The sequence below is a fragment of the Carassius gibelio genome, chromosome B9 (assembly GCF_023724105.1).
Source record: "Carassius gibelio isolate Cgi1373 ecotype wild population from Czech Republic chromosome B9, carGib1.2-hapl.c, whole genome shotgun sequence".
NCBI lineage: Eukaryota > Metazoa > Chordata > Actinopteri > Cypriniformes > Cyprinidae > Carassius > Carassius gibelio.
Genome location: NC_068404.1, coordinates 25,046,776 through 25,069,767, shown reverse-complemented (window position 1 = coordinate 25,069,767; position 22,992 = coordinate 25,046,776). Strand labels below are relative to the sequence as shown.

General features: G+C 34.6%; 1 protein-coding gene and 1 long non-coding RNA gene across 4 annotated transcripts in view; one reads left to right on the top strand and one right to left on the bottom strand.

The window, feature by feature from the left end:
* The window catches only part of LOC127965048 (double-stranded RNA-specific editase 1), a 155,442-nt gene extending 135,112 nt beyond the window's left edge, over positions 1 to 20,330 (bottom strand). For all 3 annotated transcript variants that reach the window (XM_052565592.1, XM_052565591.1, XM_052565593.1), the window contains exon 1: positions 20,151 to 20,330. The gene's annotated coding sequence lies outside the window, so the exon portion shown is untranslated. The remainder of the gene's footprint in view (positions 1 to 20,150) is intronic.
* Positions 2,632 to 6,426, top strand: LOC127965050 (uncharacterized). Its single transcript, XR_008155240.1, has 5 exons — positions 2,632 to 2,865; positions 3,882 to 3,947; positions 4,034 to 4,206; positions 5,214 to 5,377; positions 5,895 to 6,426. It is a non-coding gene; the product is annotated as an uncharacterized LOC127965050 (long non-coding RNA).
* Positions 20,331 to 22,992: the final 2,662 nt, after the last annotated feature.

Genomic DNA, 22,992 nt, shown 5'->3' with positions numbered 1-22,992 from the left:
TGCAAACAGACGACACGAGTCACGACCTTCTTATTTTAGCCACAACAGCTCTATCCAAAAGGACTGGGACAACAAATACCACATTTTTGTCAAAGTCCTTGTATCCCCAATGTGTCACGGACAGCCTGTCAGCATTGCTAAGAAAGGAGAGGAAACAAGTCTCCATGGCTGGAGTGCTCCCGGTGGAAGCTGTCACTCAGATACTGAGAGTCTGTGAGACAGCAGACAGGAAGAGATGGAGAGAGACACAGACAGAGGCAGAAGAAGTGTAGCATGTACTTACAGATATACGAAGCAACCTAATATATATATATAGTGAGAGAGTTTAAACTTTTTTTTCCCCTTTTATGTATTTTTTTTTAAAAATGTGGAAGAATTTTTTGAACAAATCACTATCACAAGAAACGGAATATTGTATACTCGAATACTAGTGGCTGAATTTTGCTATAAAAAAAAAAAAAAAAAAAAATCGGCACTGCACATATTAAAAGCAACCACTTGCACCGCAATTGCATAAAAGCAGTAATCCAAGAAAGAATGTAATGCACTACAGTGATTACACCATGGTCAAAGGCAACAGAATATCTCATGTCTGTTGGAAAACCCCTAACGGATAGCTTCTCTTGAATCACTATTTTATTAAAGCCGCAAGTGCATTAAAAATATACAGAAAAAGCTGAACACTTGGCAGTGATTGACATGAACTAGAAAACACTGCTGCATCACTCTCACCCTGCTGAGTGCACCTCTAGAGACACTCAGAGAGGGAGAGAGCAAAAACATGCTGACAAAACTCAAAGAGATAAGGAAAATAAATGCCAGAAATAAACAATCTCAGCAAAGCAGATGACGACTGCAAAATAAACAAGAACCGTCTGCTTGTCCACAGTGCACCTCATTGCACTTGACATTGTTTTGATATTCCGGTTTCATTACCGAGCCGCGTTCAAAATCTGAGTGCACTCAATGAAATGTGACCCTGATGACAAACAGGACGGTCAAAACACAAGAGCTTTGCTGAGCACAAAAGAGTGGCATTTCAAGCTAAGCAAAGGCGGAATTAGTTTCCTTTCCCCCAAAACACATGATGCAACCTGTAATCGAAGATATTCTGCACCTCGAGTCACTCCGGAATACATGGAGGAGGAAAGAGACTTCCTTAAAAGGAATTCATTTGCTTGGATGTTAAACTAGTTCATACTGCAACACTGAGCACAGACTGATGTTTTTCTTTTTTGTTAGACATAAGACTTTCATTCAATCATATGCACTACCCCTTTGCAGATTTTACTTCAGTCAAAATGTGATCAAAAAGCCACGACTAACGACATTCTATATGTACAACAAAGTCTTTACAATAATAAATGGTGTCATGCAAGGCTAATGAATAATGCATGGCAGAATAATTGTTCCAATTATATAATAAACATAACTTTTTATGGAATATTGAAAAATGAAAAATTTGTTTGTCCGTACTATAAAATCAATGGGATCCAAAGCTGTTTGGGTGGGAAAAATGGTAGCAATTGTGTCTTGCAGCAGTAAGTCATTGAAGGCCATGTATTATACTCATTTTACCAGGGTTAAGGAGTATTTAGGAGTATAAGGAGTACTTTTACCCAAGTTTATTATTATTATTTGATGAACGAAACACTTAGCATCCGTTTTATTCGCACCAACATTATTTGATTTTAACAATTTGGAATAATATATTTATATAGCATAATTTTATTTAGTCACACTGGTAAAGACACACTGGAATACTGCCTTTTTTTAACCAAATATTAAAAACTAAAATACTGAATGCTGATAAAGAAACCTTATTGAATGAGTGTTGATTGTGTTGTTTGGATTGTAGAACTATGCAATTATTGCCTTTAATTTCACATGGTTACGGTTTATTTTTTTCATTTAAGCCTGTTGTAGTTTCAGCCTATGTAGTTTCAACTCAATTAAAAAACAAAAGCTAAATGCTGATGTCTATACCATCTATGTTTGTATTAAATGTAGGCTACTGTGCAGATACTGACGTTAATTTCAGATGGTTACAGTTATTGTTTACAATGGCCAAAAGCCAGTTTGTCCTATTAAATACCAAATAAACATCTTGTTTATACACACTTTCCTTCTTTCTTGTTTGTTGTTTAAAGATTGTTTTAAAAATCGGAAATCGGTATCGGCCAGTTTGCTTGTAAAAAAAAAAAAAAATCGGTATCGGCCATGAAAAATCATGATCGTGCATCCCTAGTTTTTTTACCTTGCATGTATGTCAACCTGTTGTTGGGGACTTCCAAAACCAAAATATGAACCTTTCATTACCCATAACTTTAAAATACACTGCTATCAAGATGTACATTTTAAATTAGCAATACAATTATTTAATTGATGCAAGTAATCCCTTGATCAACATCACATTTTATAATTTTTTTTGCTCAAATCACCACTCAAATTACAGTTCAGGCCAATCCACACTGTTAGACTTTTCTGTAATTTCTACAGTTATTTACCATATATCAACCAGTATAATACTGTAAATTCTCTTTACAGTTCATAACTGTAATTCCCTTTGCATCATGGGAATTTTCTGTGACATTAAACACCAAATACAGTGATTTGCTGTATTTTTTAAAATAAAGTATAATACTGTATTTACCACAACGGACTATTTGGCGCTATTTGGATCTCAGGATTTGCTTTACTATTAAGATTAGGAACCATCAAGTGCAGGGTTGAAGTTTTGCCCGAGGAGAGTGATCAGCTGACGATGCCGGAGAACATAATAAGAGCTGCGTCCAAGGACAGACACCTTGCGAAGATTTTTTCACCCCCGTGAGTAAGGAAGAGGAAGAACAGCAAACAAGCAAGGTAAATATGTGTGTCACTGCGTGTGCCCGCGGTTGTCCGCACCCCAATTTTATAGGTTAACATTTGTCAGCATTGGCACTAAAAATGAGGTAAACTTAACGTTTTTTATATAAAAAAAACGTTGTGAGTTTAATTTATTGAATTAACCCCGCTAACAACACGGAACAGTTAACGTTACGTCGTGTTTTAGCAGGGAAGTTGATTAAAATCATGATTTTTTTAATCGAGAATAGCAGCTTATTAAAACGGAGTTAGTAAATTGACGTTGGCCTAACACAGTTGCGAAATGGCATAGTTTATATATATATATATATATTTTATTTTATTTAAACTCGTTTTTTGTCATTTTTTGACATCTGGGTCGACTGGGTGCTTTACGAATTAGATTAGGAACTAGCAGTGAGTGCAGTCGCAAGTTTTGCTCGAGGCCAGAGCTCACGGTTCTGGAGACTTTAACGGTTTCTTGTCAGCATTGGGGCTAAAAACTGAGGTAAACCTAACGTTTTATTTAAAAAAAGACTTTGTGGGTTTATTGAATTACCGATTAAAAGCATTTTTATTGAGCACAGTTAAGCTTAACGTTACATTAAGACGAAGTTAGTTAGTAAATAACGTTGGCCTCTAACAGTAATAGCATCGGGTTTTTTTTTTTCATTTAAACGGTGTTTTTATATTTTTCCTCATTTTTGACATTTGGGTCGACAGTGTGCTTTAAGAATTTGATTAGGAACTAACAGCGCAGTGCAGAGGCCAGACCTCACGGTTCTGGATTCCGTTAACGGTTTCTTTTCAGCATTGGGGCTAAAAAACTGAGGTAAACTTAACGTTTAAAAAAAATAGAAAAGACGAGTGTATTGAATTAGGATTAAAAACCAGATGTTTTTTTTTTCCGAGCAAAGTTAATCTTTCATTTAAGACGAATTAAGCCTAGTCTATTGTGAAATACATGAAATGTTATTTTTAAGCTGCATTTTAAACATGTAGTAATAATAGGTATTTTTGTGTTTTAAAAACAGCTACAACAAAGGCATCCATCGAGAAAGACATGAGCCTTCCAGCCACACCAAGACTCATAATGCTTGGTAAGAGAAGGTTTTGAGCAATGTTAGTGTACTTCAATGAGTGTTTGCCTTTTAAACATTTGTAATTTTTTTTTTTTTTTTTTTAGGGAACAATTTCTCTCTTCCACAAAGTGGATGGTAAGGATTGAGGGAAAGGTGGCCTATGTTTTGGATGAGCACCTGGGATGTGCAGATGCCTTTCTGTATTCTTCATCTTCTTCTACGTTTTAAACATTGAATACCAGGAGACTGCCTGTGCAACACTGGAACTCATAAAACAGTAAGTACATCTTCATTTCTCCACACTTCGTTTTGTTCTGTTAATTCAAAGTTTAACATGTTTAGTTGTCTGTTTAACTAATTCACAAAATTATATATGTTTTTACTTTCTTGTAGCTGTAACTAGCCAGGTATCATTATATTTCATCTGCCAAAATAAACTACAAAATAAAAAATTCCAGAAGATAAAATTATCTTGAGAAATTTAAGTCCTGGACAAACAACATTTTTGGATTGTTTTGGCAGATAAATATAATTTATGAAAACACTTTAGAATGATGGCCTGTCATTTTACGTAACTATGCAGGATTAATAACTAATATGGAAACAAGATTTACTAACCAGTAAGTAATAGTAAAGTAGGACTGGGATATTTTTTATTAGGTAATCAATAATTACTGAATGAGATTGGCCTCATTAAATACTAATAATTATGAAATACCTTTTTACTAAGTTAATTACTAATCACAACCTTAACCTGTGTCTTAGACGTTATCACTTTTCTTTTCTTTTTACACTGAATATGGACCAGTGGTTTTGTCTCAGACAAAGGTTAATGTTGTGATTAGTAATTAACTTAGTAGAAAGGTATTTCATAATTATTAGTATTTAATGAGGCCAATCTCATTCAGTAATTATTGATTACCTAATAAAAATATCCCAGTCCTACATTTAAAATTATGTACTGATTAGTTATTCTTTTTTACATGTAAGTTATTGGTAGTAGCTGTATTGATACTGTAGAACTACTCATTTGTCCTGCTTTACTTCCTGCATTTACCTAGAAAAGGCAGTTCACTCAATAAAAATGAAAATTCAGTCATCATTTAGTAGCCCTCAAGTTTTAAGGCTTAAGAAATACAGCACACAGACTCAAAAAATATTTAAGCCTGTTTTTAAGATTCTTTTGTACTTCAATTGTATAGTAAAATTAATTTTCCTTTAAATTTTATTTATATTAAGAATTAGATGTTTTTTTGTCTTACATTCATTGTTTCTTACTTAAAGGTTTTTCTTGAGGATAAACCCAGAGGAGGGAACAAAATGCACCGCCAAAACCGGAGTGAGTCGGAAGACAGGGGAAGTTGTGAAGAGAAAGACAACAGTAATAAACAACAGTGTCATCCTTTCTTCGCCACCTAATGGAGTTTGAGTGGAGAAACTCGGACTAGGTGAGATGCTTCTTAACAGGACATCTACTGTATACAGACACTTTTCAATTTGAGGATACTAATGCAGTTTACTTTTAATTCATCCTGCAATAATGGTTACAATGTTGTTTTTGATTAAATTGAATTGAGGTGATTCAGTAATATGATGATTTTGGAGGATGTAGTTTGTGCTGCTTCTATTATGTACTGACAGTTTTCTATTTAATTATCTATTCTGTTAAGCTAAATAACCGAAACACCTCTCTGTAATATGGAATCAGGTTCAGCATCACTACAAAGAACATTCTTCAAAATATTCATAGCATTGAATCACCACCTCCCTAAAATAGTTTCAACAATCTTCATGATGGCATTGCAGGACTGGATTAAACAGCATTTGTTTTGTTAGTTTACCTCAAAGTGTTAACCAAGTGTATAAAATACTGTCATATGATGAAATGTAATAGGATTCATTTTTAAAATTTACATTCTGTGTAAATGTGCACATTTTATGACTAACTTTGTCATTCTTACCTAGAGGGACTTCTGACAGATTCCTGCCATAATGAAGAATATTCCTGGTTGTTTCAAGTCATCAAATGTGCCAGGTTTATTGACTTCCAAAGAAGATGAAAAACTTGAGTACTTATCTACTTTCACAATTTATTGGCTTTGGACATTTAGGTTTTAGTCATGTATATGAGTATTTTACAACAAATTTACAGTATTCTTAAGTGACGTATTTCTCATGTATTTTCCTATGAATTTAATACTTTAATGCACATTCAATAATATGTTATTTTGTCAATTCTTTAATTTATTCCTTGTTAATGGATTTAAATGTTACATCCAGTATACAGACAAAGGACAAAAAATTGTTGCACTGTCCCAGCATTGTATCTTTAACGACAGTTCTTTATGCATAGTCCAGATACTTTGTTTTAAAAACAATTTTCTGCAGTGTTTTTGCCATTGAATGCACTCTAATTGCTTTTATACATGTAAATTCATGCTCTCTATATTTATTTTATTTTTTTCAAAATAAGATATGAATTGAGAAAGTTTTAAAGTGAAGTTTCACACATTTACATTTTTCAAGTTTAAGTATTTGCAATGCTTTAAATAAAGAATTTCATGTTTCATAATAATTGTGTCTTTTTGGACTAAATGTCAGGACTTGTGTAGGATAAAAATTATAAAAGTGTAATTTTAATTTAGTAAGAATTAATGATGGATTAGGATTAATGTACTGTTAACCAAGTTTTTTTTACAGTAATGGTAATAATACTGTATTATATGATTACAGTAACATGTAGTTACTGTAAAACATGATTACAGTAACATGTAGTTACTGTAAAACTAAAATGCGGTTCTTGTACTGTAAATCTCAAATACAGTAACTTACTGGCAACAGTGTTGCCAGTAAGTTACTGTAAAAAACCCTTGAAAAGTCTAACAGTGCAGCTACTGCACACATTTAGTGTAAAAAACACAAACTACACCCTCATCAAAAACACCTTTGTCTGTTTAACTAAAAAGTGGGGCTTTAATTCCTACAGATACCATTTATTGATAACTGTGATTTTTCCTATTCATTTTTCAACAAGTGGTCCATCTCCTCCTCACACTGCCTCATATGCACCAACCGCTGCGTCATACAGAGAAAAACTGGGTCACATTAAAATGTTCCCAGCAAGAGAACGTTGTGTTAAAAACACCCCACCAAAAATCCGCCACCCTAAAACCTGTCAGGAGGGCAGTTAATAATCTATATTTTCCAGCCATTTCATTATTTTTTTTCCATCAATCGATTCCAGGTCCACCCGTCTTCTCTACAGCATAAAGGAGTGAGGTAACTATAGGAATGGAAGTCCATATATCCTCACAATCCAGAGACGAGGGAAACATAACTGTAATTTACCTCAACTCCTTGTTGTAGTTTTATAATTGAGACGATCGCTTCAAAAAATAAAATCAGTTTCAAATGATTTCAGGCCGTCATCAACCTCTGCCCTGAAGTAGAGATCAAGCAGAGGAAGGGGAACAGAGAGAGGAACGGTGGGGGTACTGACTCATCCATCAAACACACACACACACACACAAAAGAGCTGTGAGCAGTCATGACAGAAATAAAGAGTAAGAGGATGACAGTTCGTTTGAGGACTCTGCTAACTAGGGCTGGGAATCGAGAGCTTAGAGAGTTCACAATCTCAATTAAATGTGATGAGAAACTGATCACTGCAAAATAAGAGACTACACTAAAAGTTTGGAGTTAGTATGAAATGAATACTTTTATTCAGCAAGGACACATTGAACTGCTCAAGAGCGACAGTTGAACATCTAGAATGTTTCAAAATAATTCTATTTCAAATAAATGCTGTTCCTTTGAACTTGAAAATTCTCTTTTCAAAATGTATATTAAGAAATGTTTTTTGATCATGATATCTGAAGGATCATGTGAAATTTTACAGTTTGTAATCATGTGAAGACTGGAGTAATGATGCTAAAAATCCAGCTTTTAACTAAAAAAAAAAAAAAAACGTTTTGTGTGAACTGCATATTATATTGTGAAGCCAACAATCATACAGCACGACCAGTGTAGTCAGATTCATACAATAATGACTTCCATAAATTCAATAAATTGGTCAAAAGTCCTCATTATTAATTTCCAAATTTGTAAGTGTACAGGTTTTATAATTGCTGTCTGGTTGTTCATGTGTTAACATAGCTAAAAAGACACTTTTAAAAGTGTTTTTTCCATTATTACTGGTAAGTGAAAAAAAAAAAAAAACTCTTAAATGTCATTAAAAATATTCCATATCAATGTTACCAAATATATTGCTTTCATTTAGTATACAGTTAGTACGTATACTAAATACTTAATACTGATTCTAATGCCAGCGACACACTGGATGCGTGGCGCAAGCGTCTCAGCTGCGTGTCGTGTCCGTTTTTAATTCGGCTCCCATGTTAACAGGTTAGAGCTTGCAGACTGCCTGCATTGAGACGTGCATCTCAGGCGTGGCTCGAGCCGTGCAGAAAACTAATGCATGCTAGAAACAGAACCGACTCCTATTTTTCAGGTGACACGCAAGCGTGTTGGAAGCGTTTCCCGGCAAAATAGAATAGGAAAATGTTTATATGTCATTTTGTACACAAATACATATTAATTCATGACACTTTGATGTTTGAAAGTCTATAGGTTGACAAATTCAGATATAAATGTAATTTAAAAAATAAATGAATAATTATCGATTTTCAAATATTGCACCTGTCAAACATAGTCTATTTTGCCGTCAATACTGTTGACGGTGTCCTTTATCAGTAGGCTTTATATTTATGCTCAACATGAAGTATAGATATTATTGTCATGAAGACAAGAGCCTGGTCTGTCGGCGGTCTCCCTGTCACCTACAGCAGCAGGCACGGTACGGTTCTGGTGAAGCAGGCTGGGATTGGTAATGCTGCACTGTAATCATAGTTATTTATTTATATTTTTCAATATATTTTATTATATGAAATTGGTTTGATTTAGTGGAGAACTTTGCAGCAGTATTTTATTTCTTATTCTTTTTTTATTTTATATATATTTTATTAAAAAGTATTTTTTTTTTAACGTGTATAGTAATAAACAACCTGCAGTTTAATGTTTGCATTTCTTTCCCTTACTGTACCGAAAATGAACCGTGACTTTAAAACCGAGGTACGTACCAAACCCTGATTTTTGTGTACCGTTACACCCCTAATATATATATATATATATATATATATATATCTCTACTTGGCATGAGAGTTCACGAAAAAAGCTGCAATATTTATTTGTAAATAAAATATTAAAACCAGTTAATATTTTTGTACAGTGACCACCAAGTGAATTGACTGATTCATTGAAAAGATTGACCTGAAAAAAACAACTCCTTCATGAATTAGACATTATTTATCTCAGGAAAATGACAGAGAACTAGATTTTACATTAGTGAATAATCATTTAAATTGGAGTCTGTTTTTCAGCTAAACATACTGTTTGGATTCAAAAGACTTCACAATAACAACAATGAGCACATTACATTTGGCAAGACACACTTGAGTTAATGACCATTTGTATTTTTTAGGGTGAACTATTCCTTTAAGATTTCATCGCAATTTGCGGTTTCCACATACATTCCAGCTTGCTCTTAAATGACTGAGCCTATATTCATGATTTACGCCTGCATATAACCCTCTTGTTTAAAAATTAAAGTTGTATAACAGCCTTTTCAGTTCAGCAACATCATAAAACAAAACATTCCACAGCCTCAGGTGAGCATGATCGTCAGCATCCACATGAAGGCGACTGTGATCAATTATTCATTAAATTAATTCCTGAAAGCCAATCCCCCGACCCACATAATTGGGGTGATGTCTACAGCGCTCTCTTTCATAGTCACAACACAGGCCGAAAGCCAAGAATATCTGAGCAAGTGCTGCGTTACGCTGCGCTGGATTGTTTGTGAATAAAACAAACAATTTCTCCCATCATTTAGCAAAGCAACGCCCCATCATGTACCTACAGGCAATAATAGCTGCATCACTACTGCAGTTATGCATATGCGCAAGAAAGTACAGTACATCTGTAATCCCCTGTGACTACGTCATGCAGTTTCTAAGACAAATAAAATCCGACAACAGTCAGGCACGCTATGACACAACCTTCACTGCAAGCCAGAGGAGCACGTGAAGTTTCCATGAGCATCTGATACAGCGGTGGGAGACGGACAACGGACAGACACAGCGAGGCAGATTGTGCAAAGATGCCGAGTAAAGAGCAGATGGCCTCGCTGCCTCCAACGGAACAATGGCTCCCAGGGAATCCACCATCGGCCAATCATTGAGTGGCAAAAAAACACCCCGATGCTCGGTTTAGCCTCATGTGCCACAGAACACTAGCGGAAAAAGCAGGGCAGGATAGAGAAAGGCAGTAAATATCGGTGTGCCGGTGCGTTGAATGAGGGTCTCTTTTATTCATAAATTAGTGACAAGAAGCAAAGCAAACAAACCATTTGAAAGGCTAATCGAGATCAGGCCACAAAAGAATGCTGCATCAATAAAAAATAAAAATTAAGCATGCTTGATGAGCAGAAAAACTTCTTTCAAAAACATTAAAAATAGTAATGTTTCCAAACTTTTGGTCTGTACTGTGTATAAAAATCGGAATCAGACAAAAAAAATTGCAATCAGTTAATCTCTAGTTTAAAAAAAATAAAAAGTTAAAAGCTCCAACTCACTGTCAGTGTAAAAACTGAAGTTAAAACGTTGTGTACCCACATTTTATAGTGGACTCAAACCTCTTTTCAGTTGTTATACTGTATCTCAAACTACACTACGTTAGTGAAATACTGTAAACATCTGTCCACAATAAATGTTGGAAATTATGCAAATGTGAATATAATGTGTAACTGGCCCCCGTTGTGTTCCCAAATGCATGTTAAACTCAACACGTGCAGAGGAGGAGTTTCCTGTGAACTGATATGCCAAAAACACTGGATCATGAGCTGATTGAAGAAGAAAAAAAAAAAAAAAAAAAAAAAAAAGCACTTTGCTTTGAAACACGCAGTGCTATAGACTACATATTTATTAAATTAAAACTCCACCTTTTGCAATTTGATAAATGCAGTCAGTTGTGTTGTGCTTTCGATTTTAATTCATTTTAAAAGATGCTTTGCCAAAACAATGGTGCAAAACACAATATTAGATTAAATGGGGGAGAATTCCCCCTTTTGGTGACTCTTCTGGGGGGATTTTTTAATATGTTTATTTTTAAACAACAATCATCTAATCTAAAATTATTTAGGCATGCAGTGTATATGTGTTTTACAATTTATAATGCTGATTCATATTTATATTATGAGGAGGATACTTTGAAGTTTGATTTTAAACTCAAATTTAAAATTTATTTTAACTAAAAAACACAAATAAAAAAAAAGCAAATCGCAAAAAAAGAAAAGAAAAAAAAAGCAGCACATTAATTTTAGTTGTGTTATTAGTTTTTTCAGGTAGGCATAACAGTAATATTCAGGTACAAAAATACCACAGAAACTGAATAATTTATTCAACTTTAACAATAACACCGGTTAGTCTTCAATGTATAAATAAACAGCAGGTTTATTTAGGTTGCTGTCTCTTTAAGACCTCATGCATGGATCTAACATATACTGTTACACATAAGATTTGTTTCTCAGTGGTTTACATTCACTTAATAGCCTAGGCCTATATACCGACCATGTTTAGCATAAATCGACTGCGTTTACGTGAATACTCATTTTGACATAATTTGGTATGTATTTGACCGTTTCTATTTCATCATCTGTCCAGAGCATCTTTCACGATTTAAAATCTGCTTGAATTTCCCACCTTACAAGCATGGAAACTGCGTGAATGATTAGAATTATGCGCAATTCTGCAATCCCACACCGAAAATTCAAGCCCTGAGCTCATAGTACTTTGCTCATGAATTGTACAATAACTAGAGGGAAAAAAACATCTTTCTACAAACCTGGATTCAGACCTATCTGCTGTTTCCATTCAGCAAAACTGAACTGCAAAATACACTTTTTCTTCAGTAATCAGCTTGACGACGTTAGCCTAAATAACATGTACAATAAACTATTTTCTTTAGCAGTTTAAGGAACCCCACATTACACAGACTTTATTCGTCCACAGTAAACACTGTGTATCCACCAAGGCACTCCATTTACACAGAAAACCAGTGCTAAGCTACCAAAAAACAAGACAGTTGTTTCTCCCAGAGGCACTTAAACCCATGTGTATTATTCATGGATCTTTCATTCCATCTAAGATACAAGTCTTTCTCGATCATGACTTCTTGAGAAAGCAACAGAACACATATGACTTGCAGATATGTGCTTGTCCTCTGTTGTTATTTCACTGCACTGAAAACAAAAGGGCTGAATTATTGTGAATCACACGGCACTGACAGAAGCTTTCACCAGCGATAGTTGAGGAAGCACTCACACAGCTTCTCTCAAAAGCCCACCGATCACGCAATAGCCAGGTTTCAGAAATCCTGAAGATCAAACCTGCAGTCAAAGTGATGATAATCAAGCTCAACTGCTAAAGGTCTGGCAATTGCATCTTAGCATTAGGCTATGACTCATAGTGTCTGAGGCCCCGATCTTAAATTCTGCCTCGAACACACACCAATCAAACAAACCACTTTGTGTAGGATCAGAGAAACCATATCAAAGCTGAAGAGAGTATCTTTAATCACTCTTGGGTGCCTCCATACAAGCGGACTGTTCTCCTGATGTCCAGGTACATTCATCACTGCTGCTTACTGCTAACTTGTGTCATTTAATTGTAGGGCAAGACCTCATTTCGCTGGTTGTGTTTTGCTGCATTTAACTGCATCCCTTAATGATTCAGAAGAAGAAAAAAAACGTCTTAAAAACACTGTTGGGGGGCGTTGCACTTACATGATTCAGTTTTGCAGGAAAATGCACCATTAAATTCAAGCAAACTGCTTCACTTGTCTTACTACAAATGAAAAAACTGAGATCAATACAAAAGCACATGATGCAATGAGAAAAACCAAATCACAAGCTTTAAACAAAGGTGAAAAGATGAATGAATGAGAACTAAGAAATAAATGTTTGGCAAAATAAAATGCAAGCCAAGACACATGACTGTGCTTATGACGGACGGCAAAAATGTCTATTGAACTACTCATAATATTGCAACAGCGGCCAACAACATTACAGTACTGTGCAATAAAAGACTGCAAAACAACTTTGGATACACTTAATAATAATAATAATAATTTATATTATTATTTAATTTAGATATTAACTTAACTAAACTTGGTAGCAAATTTGGATACATATACTAATTTTAATGCTACTAATATTAACAGTTATTTTGCATAATACAAGCAATAAATAATATTTGTATTTCATTTTAGCATTTTAAGTCTAATGGTTAGACAACTAAAAACACTGCATTAAACAAAAGCATTAATAATGATAATAATAATAGTAATGTTATTAATATTAAAAGTTATTTTGCACAATACAAGCAATAAATAATATTTTTATTTAATTTTAGCATTTTAAGCCTAATTGTTAAGCAGCTAAAAAAGCATTATTAATAATAATACAAAGTTTTTCCATAATAATAAAAAAATTAATAAAAAAATATTTTAAGTATACTAATAATATTATAACATAAATAATAATGCAATATTGGGTCATAACTGCTAGACATAATAATAATAATAATAATAATAATAATAATAAATAAATGCAGATATTTTGCAGAAATTTTGAAAAAAAAATAACAGGATAGATCAAAGAGAGATCAATCAATAGATCGATAGATAGTGAAAAAAAAAAAACTAATATATATATATATATATATATATATATATATATATATATATATATATATATATATATATATATATATATATATATATATATGTCATCTAAAATACAAAATTATTCCATCACTTTAACTTTTATCTATTCATGTAGGCTGGCTGGAAGCTGCAGCACTGGTGGAAAGCGTTTGGAACCAGCTGGAGCACGCATTTAGACTTTCAGTGACTCTGCATCATAAATCTGGATGATGCACAACCATGCTGGAAAATGCCTCCTTTAAGGTGTGTGTTGTGCTTGTGGTCAAACATCTGTGCAGTACAAGGGCGACCTTTGAGCAATGGTAACATCCCGCAACAGGGCTCTGAGACATCATCTGACATGCTTCACAGATTCAGACATTGTTATACACTATGTGGGATGCCATTTCCCCCTCTTCACTAATGATTGACTCCTTTTGTGTAAGAAGTTATGAAATGGGTTATAAAATGCATGCTGGCCGTCCCCAGCCCTTCTATGTGCAGCTGATGCGATTGGTGTACTTTCTTAAGGCCTTGTTCTTGCTCTAAAAAGGAATTATGCAACCGTGGTTCGAGCATACAAACTTATTCAGCACGAGTAATTGCTGCAAACCTGCAGGTTCTGCACCACTCAGGCTTTGTGACGAGGAGATGAGGCAGCAAAGATGTGCCCTCTGGAAAGCTTTCAGGATGTCCCAGCCATGTTAGCCTCGGTTTTATCACCAGGCCCATGACCAAAACCCTACATCCCGCTCCTCCATTTCCATTGGCCATGCTGCTGCCCAATTAGTCATTCTAAAGAAGCACCAAACCCCCCCCCCCCCCCCCCCGCCTCTGACCGAAGGGCCAATACTTCCAGTCCAATAAATCTACTCTTAAAACTTTACTCACAGCTTTAACACATCTTTGAGTCACGCTTTCCAAATATTAACACAGAACAAAGCAAAAGAAGAGAGAAAAAAAGAAAAGAAAACACCAAGTTAGGCTGATTTTAAGACCTGTTTGGTCATTTAAAGGCTTTGGTGTTCAGTCAAAATCAACCCAAAGAGAAACAAAAAGGTTTTACTATTTAAGAATGTGAAATTGTATTAAGTAGTATTAAATATAAATAATAGGGATGGAAATTTTGGTAATTTGTTATGGAGAACAGCAGTGCCACTGCAAAAAAAAAAAAAAAAGTCAATAACTGACTTTCAAAACTTACAAAGACTTATGTAAATGTCCATAAATGAAAATAAAAGGGTTAAATGTGTTAGTTAAGTGTAATAAAAAAAATACAAACTTTAAGAAAAAATTATAATTGTCCAATTTGTTTTCTTTTTCCTTTTGTCAAACTAGTTTTAAAAAATGCCATTGGATTCTTAACAAGGGAGATTTAAAGCACAACCTCTCAAAATATGAAAAAGTAAATATTTTTCAAAAGCTTAGATAAACTAATCAATTCACACTAATTGCTAAGTTGGTACCACTAATTGCTGATGTTTGACCAAATCAAATTCATAAAACCATATCTTATGTCAATATCTTAGAAGCAATATCCATGTCAACAGATCAACTTCTTGAACACCTCAATATGGAAATCACAACAAACAGAACCACATAAGATATCTTTATCAGTATATTTCGAGATCCATTTCAGAAATTTAACAAGTCCAGATGCAGTTAAGTTATATTAATAATATATCACAAACACAGGCTTAAATCAGTGTAGCCCTTTTCTTCAGATTTCAGCTAAACTCCATTGTGGTTTGACTCCTCCTCCAGATTCACCACTTGAAATATCCTTATTTATTTGGAGTATTAATTATGCAGATATTATGAACACATGGCTCAAGACTGGGTTAGAGTAAGGACATGAATAGGGCTGCGGTTTTCATACTGTGACACACAAAGCCCCATTATTTATGTGCATCATACCATACAATAACTTACTGTTTTTCCTGCTGCTGATGCTCATTATTCAGTCTTCCCTCTGGACGAACTAGAAATTAGTGCTGTTAGTTTCCAACTGACTAACTGTCCAAGATATACAACAGGAATAGTCCAGAATATAGGGTACTTGCACACATGGCTGGGCGACATAAACATAAATAAATAAATAAATATTGGTGATGAATAAGCAACATCATGAATATCACAGAGACTTAAAGGAAACTTATGCACAATCCACTTTTACCTGGTGTTCTGGACATAAATGTGTGTCCGGCCCTACGGCTTGGTCAATTGATCCGATTTTATGCAAATGAAGTGCTACAGTTCGAGAATTTTCCACATTTCATTTTGGATGTATGAAAATATTAATACTTTATTCAAAATAATGAAACAAATAACAGAATACAAAAAAAAAAAAACAACTAAGAACTAAAAATTATATAAATATTTAAATCATTTTATGATATGCACATAATAAAATGTAAGTATTTTTTAACAAATATTGATTTATATTTTCGACTAGATTGAAGATAATAAATTTTTAGTTCAGTCATTAAACATTTTCAATTTACTCAAAATATGTTTGATTGAATGATGAATTATTGGTTTAAAATTGAGAACTAAAATAAATAAACCAAAAGATCGAAGTGAAGGATAAAAAAATATATATAAATTTATATTATATATAAATTTATATTATATATATATATATATATATATATATATATATATATATATATATATATATATATATATATATATATATATATATATATATATATATATATATATATATATATATATATACAGCATGTGTGTGTATCCTCCATATTTATTTAGCCCAATGAACAAATTGAAGTCAATTGACTCGAGATGGAATTTAATCTGACACATCTGCCGTTACAAAGTGCCACAGAGAAGAATAAACATGCAGCTAAGCCTAACCTTCAACTCTGAAATTGACATCAAATGAGACACCCAATACTCATTGGCACTTTTTGTGTGCCCTGTGGACAAACTCATCTCAGTCTGACTAATACATACGCAGCACAGGAATCTCTCCACATAACCGTAAATGAGCTGGTCGAAACCGTATTAACTGATGCACTGCTCAAGTAGACAATGCCATGACCCTAGGGCTGGGTGATATGGCCAAAAAAAATCATCACAAATTTCTTTCATATCTGTCGATATCGATAATTATCAGGATAAGTGCCAAATCTTCATTTCTTTCAAGCTTAAAGCCAGATTTTTTCTCCAAAGTGAAAGTTGTAGAAACCAGACCATTCATTTTCCTTAACAAAATAAATATCTTGATAGAAAAATACATTTCTTAGTTTCTGCATGTGATATTTTTTGAGTGAGTAACAGTGTTGCCAAATGTACAATAATTATAGTATTTGTACGATCATTTTGACCTCTGTGTAAGATGTACGAGGAATATTGTTTAAAAAAAAATCCCATAATTTTCTAATAATGCTCATTGTAATCATAGGGCTTCTATACTTCTACATGAAATTGGTTCATTACAGACACTCTAAACAGGCACGTGCCCTCCTTTTAAGCCATCGAGCACTATGTTACAGTCCATGAGGGCATGAAATCTGTAATGCAAAAGAACCCCCTCAACATCTGGCAACACAGGCTTCTGATGACAGCACCTCAGTGGTGAAGTTTGGTCCTTCCATACTGTTGCACCGCACCTCAACAGCTGTCTACACTGGACACAACAAAGCGACCATAAAAAATAATGTGAACTTTGTGTCAGCACACCATAAATAGAATGTGGCAGCAGTTTACTGTCAGGGATTTGTCGTGTCGTGCCACGCTGCATCCTGCATCCGCATCACTGATTAAAATGAGTTCTACAGTAGGCTATTTTGCCATGCCATGCCGCTTGCATCTAGTACTTATTGTAATGGGTTCTATAGTAGTTTGTCGTGCCACTCACATCTGGTGTAGCCACAGTGCAAGTTAGCCTACACCGGTTATTTATCTATTGCGGTAATTTACATGTTATGTAAAAAGTTGTTTAAGATATAAATAGCTGTATTCTCTACTTATATATATTAGGGCTGTCACTTTTTATTCGATATTCAAATATGCATTCGAACATGACGTGAAATATCAGTAATCGAATTCTAAATAAAATATCTGGTTTTTAAAATGCCATGTGTAGTGCATTTTTTACAGTCTATGATCAGACCGTTTAATATTCGAATATATTCGAATACATTGCATGATATTCGGAGTCATTATTAGGAGCTTTGAGTCTTCAGAATATCAGCTGGAAAAAAAATACAGATTAACTGAATTGCATCAATAGGTTCTTGTTTTACTTGATAGACTTCAATTCTTTAGATATATATGACGATGTTGACATTTACACTAGTTTACATTTTAAGAGAGAGAACATTAGGTAAATTAATTACTCAACACAAATCTGACATAAAAACACGGCCTCCGTGTGCATCACTCCATTTTCAATCATATCAAATCAATCATAATAGAATTTCTTCAAAAGTATTTATTGATTCTTATTAAATGTCCAATACGGTTTCTGAATGTTATTCACGATTTTGTAGTATTGCCTTTCAACTTTTGCATTTGTATGAATAATTCCATTTCACTTTAGTTAGCAAAAGTTATAATAAACTTAAATTCGCTGCACTTCAGAACACAGCTAATACTCATGATGTATTGGATAATTGAAGGGAAGCATAATATTATGCAACTATGCATCATTTTATGGTGAGTTTATGACCTACCAATACATTCTGCCTCAAGAACAAATCATGCAACCAAAAAAAGGAAAGTTAGGTACAAACTAACTAGTAGTTCAGCTAATGTAGACTTTATGTTCCAATTTAAATTACAAACGGCTCCTGCGATCTCTGAACTTTACAAGCACTACTGATATAAATGAGAGATATTGTCTTTGGCGATTCACTTAGTGCCCTTAGTGAAAAGACATGACCAAAGTTGGAAAAAAATACAACAAACATTTAAGGTTAGGCAAGTACATAAAACAGGCAAATTGTCACAGAAGAGAAGGCAAAGCATCTACGTGATTGGCTGATCATGCTGTAAAATAGAGCAATGCACACCTATGATATCAGGTGCACTCACTGTCAGCCTGAATGCACTGAACTGGTAAAAATGGACAGATTAATTACAAAGTCAACAAATCACCCACTCAAAAATCATAACTTGTGGTCACATTCAAATTTAAATGACTTAAAAGACAAAAAGATCTGCATGTGAGCTGGTTTTCATACACTAAAGCTGCACCTCCCATCACCATTGATATACACTTGTGGTGTTTACCAAGAATTTGATGACTAATCGTCCAAAAAGTTGATGATAATAGCAGCCAAACAACACTGTGGTAATATTAAGCTATACAAAATGTTATTTTTGTTGTAATTTTGAATAAATAAATATCTACCTAATGGGACTCTGAAGTGTCTCGATGGGAATAAAAAGTGTGTTCATAAATATAGTAAATAAATCCATTGATCGAATAAAACTCAAATTATACAGTATTATAATGTTGGTGAAATATCATAATATTTAATATTAAAATAACACCGCTAACTGTTTATATAGTAATAATATTTTATAGAGTGGTTAATTTAAATATTTGCATGTTTGACAGCTGTCACCTTGCATCTTCAAAAAAAAATGTCATAGAGCAACTTTGACGTTTTGATGACTAATGGACTGAAAAGAAGTTGAATATTAATAACAACAGCCAAACAACATTATATGATAACACAATATATTAGTGTAACCATGTTGTAGAAGCCTTTACATCTTTAATGAATGCACAGAGCCGCTTTGACGTTTTGATAACTCATGTGTTGCCTTGGAGAAACAAAAAGTCAAACAATGACTAGGTAGATGATGACATAATTATTGTAATGCAAAGGATATGCATACGGTGCAAGGTGCAATTTGACTTGACCAAATTTAGACACGTGAATGAATGGGTGATTTCTGACTTAGCCCATCACACGAACACTTCACGACAGAAATATTTGGAAGTTGCAGTCAAAAATGTATTTGGCTGAAAACATCCAATTCCAGTCCGCACAGCCTGGTTAAACGCGGTTATTTCTCTATCCATAGTGCGCGTTTCCATTGTGGACTGTGGAGCTGCATTATGACATGCTCGCGTGCCCCGCTTCCGATCAGAGCTGCAGCGATGCGTCGCGTTCATTATTACAGTTTCACACTACAAGCGCATTATAACGCACCTACCAACAGCGGGGGCGGGTTAACATCTACTGTAGAACAGTTCTGCTTTTACCCCTGTCAAATAACCAGACGAACAACTTGCGTCAGGCTCTGAGAAGCTTACATATAGAGAAAAGGAAATCTGTTTGCGTTACATAAACACAGCGGGAACACGCGCAAAATATCCCGCTTCTAAAAATAACACAAGAGTGGAGATACGTCAATACTCACTGGCGCGAATGAGGCTATCGGCACCTCAATACAGATTCAAAGCACCCCGTCCACCATTGGAATAAAGTTGGGAGCCCAGCTCTAATCTCGATGTTGTTCCCAGGAACGGAGTGGCTCTGTTTGATCACACGAGCGGCCTAGAATACTCTCGCGGGGTCGCCAGTCTGCAGCGCGCAACGTGGTTAAAGAAGCACGTCGTGATTGGCTGAAGCACTACAGGGACCGCCCACTATCCGTCGTCATGGCAGGAGGCTGAACCCAAGCGACGATTTTGATTGGCGGAGGACACCAACGCGAAACAGATTGGCTGTAAACAAAAACGGATGATTACATTTGTAAGATAAAAATGCTAATTTGTTGTGTTTAATTAATTATATGTGTAAACGACAGAGTGATGATGATCAGTTGGCGCTTGGCCGCGGCTATTACAGGGTTGCAGTCTACTAAAATATTTATGTTAGTTTAATACTGAGTTCCCACACTTTGTGACCAGTGCTCTGATTCTTGAGACATGCAAAAAACATAGTCTATTCAATATCTTTACTTGACATTAATTTAACAGTTTCAGTTTAATATTAAGCAGACATAATCCTAATATTGTTCTTTACACAAAATTCGTTTGATTTAGTCTTTATTTATTAAATGAGGCAAAAGTCTTCATTCATCTTTCTATACAGTATTTCACCCACAACATCACATACTCTTAATTCATCTACTCATTTATGCTAAATTCATAAATATTATGTTAGTATCTGACTGTGTTTAGGAGTATGTAGTGATTTTTGAGAGAAAATGAGAGCAGCAGAAGCTTGCACCATATGTGAATATCTCTGAACATGTTACATTAATCCAAATAATGTTGTGATGCATAAACACTCTACACTAGAACTGGCAATAAATATGTAAATATTTTTAATCATGACTTTCGCACCACGACATTGTACGATTTTCAAGTTCCATTTACATAAATTTCCGGATTTTTCCAGGTTTTCTGTAAGTATGGGAACCCTGTTTATAGTCTGTACGAAAGCTGAGGGAAACTTACACACACACACACACACACAAAAGAAAAAGTGAAATGCAATGAAAAATATTGCTTTTAATCAACACAGACTGTGCATTACATCTGTGTTTGTTTATCCTCCTCTTTACTAATATGCAACTAGGTAGTTCATTGAGCTCTGAGTCCAGACCAAATTGGAAGAACAAATGGGGAGAAATCAATAGAGGAAATGTTTTTTACGAGTGCACTGTTTATTGATTTCCCCATCATTAGATATTGAAGGGAAGAATTAGGGGTTTGAAGTATGTCAGAATGTAGGTAATGTTTTTCAGTTTTCTCTGACTCATCCAGTCCTTTCTTGATGCTATACAGAACTGTGGATTATGGACCTTGTCCTAAAATATCAGCATTCAAGCTTTTAAAAAGCTCTATAAAAGTATCATACAGCTTCTCCATTTAACTTGTGTGCTATTTTAAGTCATCACAATCATATGATAGCACTGTATGATAAACAGACATCATTGGTGCCAAATATATTATGTAATTTAGAGCTTGACAGACTCAGTTGTCATTCACTTTCATTACATGGACACTTTTGGTCTCCATGTAAAAGAGAAGGTCATATAGTTTTGGAATGGGCTAAATAATGATTATTCAATGTTCCTTTAAGAAATTGTACAGTTGAAGGAGAGTTTTTATTAAATGCACAATATGTAGTTAATTTTGCAAATGTATTTGATTTCCCCTATCAGTGAATAATAGACACAACCCTGTCCACCCGTCAACTCACCTTATCAAAGCCTGTGTGAATACATTTCCATACTCTGTCCTCTCTGTCCGACAAACAAAAAGACATCGGAAGGAATTTAAAATATTGCACAAGATTGCATCAGTGAGAGTTTGGACAGGAAGACTTTAAGGTCACTGATTTTGTGAAAAGCAAGAACAATTGGACCACCAATATCGTTTAGAGACCTGTGCTCAAAATCCTCATCAAATATAACCCATGTTGTTCATTCACAGTGAACATCCAAACCTTCATTAACCTCGATGCAACTTGTATCACATATATATATATATATATATATATATATATATATATATATCTAAATTGTATATGAAACATCAAGTCTTTTCTGATCAACTTTGATTGTTTCACACCACACAGGAATTCTTCAGTCAATGTAGACAAGAGCATGAAAGGAATTTCAAATCTAGCCCTCAGCGCACATCAGTCCCTGTTGTTATTTCTCCTATGGAGGCTCTTTACCCCTGTCTGTTCCAGGGGACGTTTAAAGCTGCCCTGTGATCTGACCCTTCTCTCTCTCTCTCTCTCTCTGCGTCAGACTCTACAGAGAGCAGACACTCTAAACACCCATAAAAAGCAGGTATAGTACAACTGCAAAGATCTGAAATCTTCAGATCTGAGGTGTTAAGCTGCTTGAACGCAGCTTATATGTTTATGTTTTACAAAATGTTTCTTATTCATTTTGTATGTGTCCTTCGAGTCATCCTACAGGAAAGGCCAAGGGCTATAACTCTCAGAAATAAAAGTACAAAAGCTGTCTCTGGGGCATTACCTTGCTGTAAAGGATGGATGGATGGATCTAAAACATGTTGATAAAACATAACCAAGAACAGTATGAGCTATAACTGAGCAACCTCTGATTTGTGTCAAATCACTTACTCTCAGTACAAACAACACCATCGTGTCATGGTATAGCACTCAGCTGCTAAATATACATCTCTGTGAGCTTTGCAGGAAGGATGAACAAGGTGAGTGTGGACATATGAACATGCCGAGCATCTCTGGAGATTGGCAGCCTTCTGCATCATTGA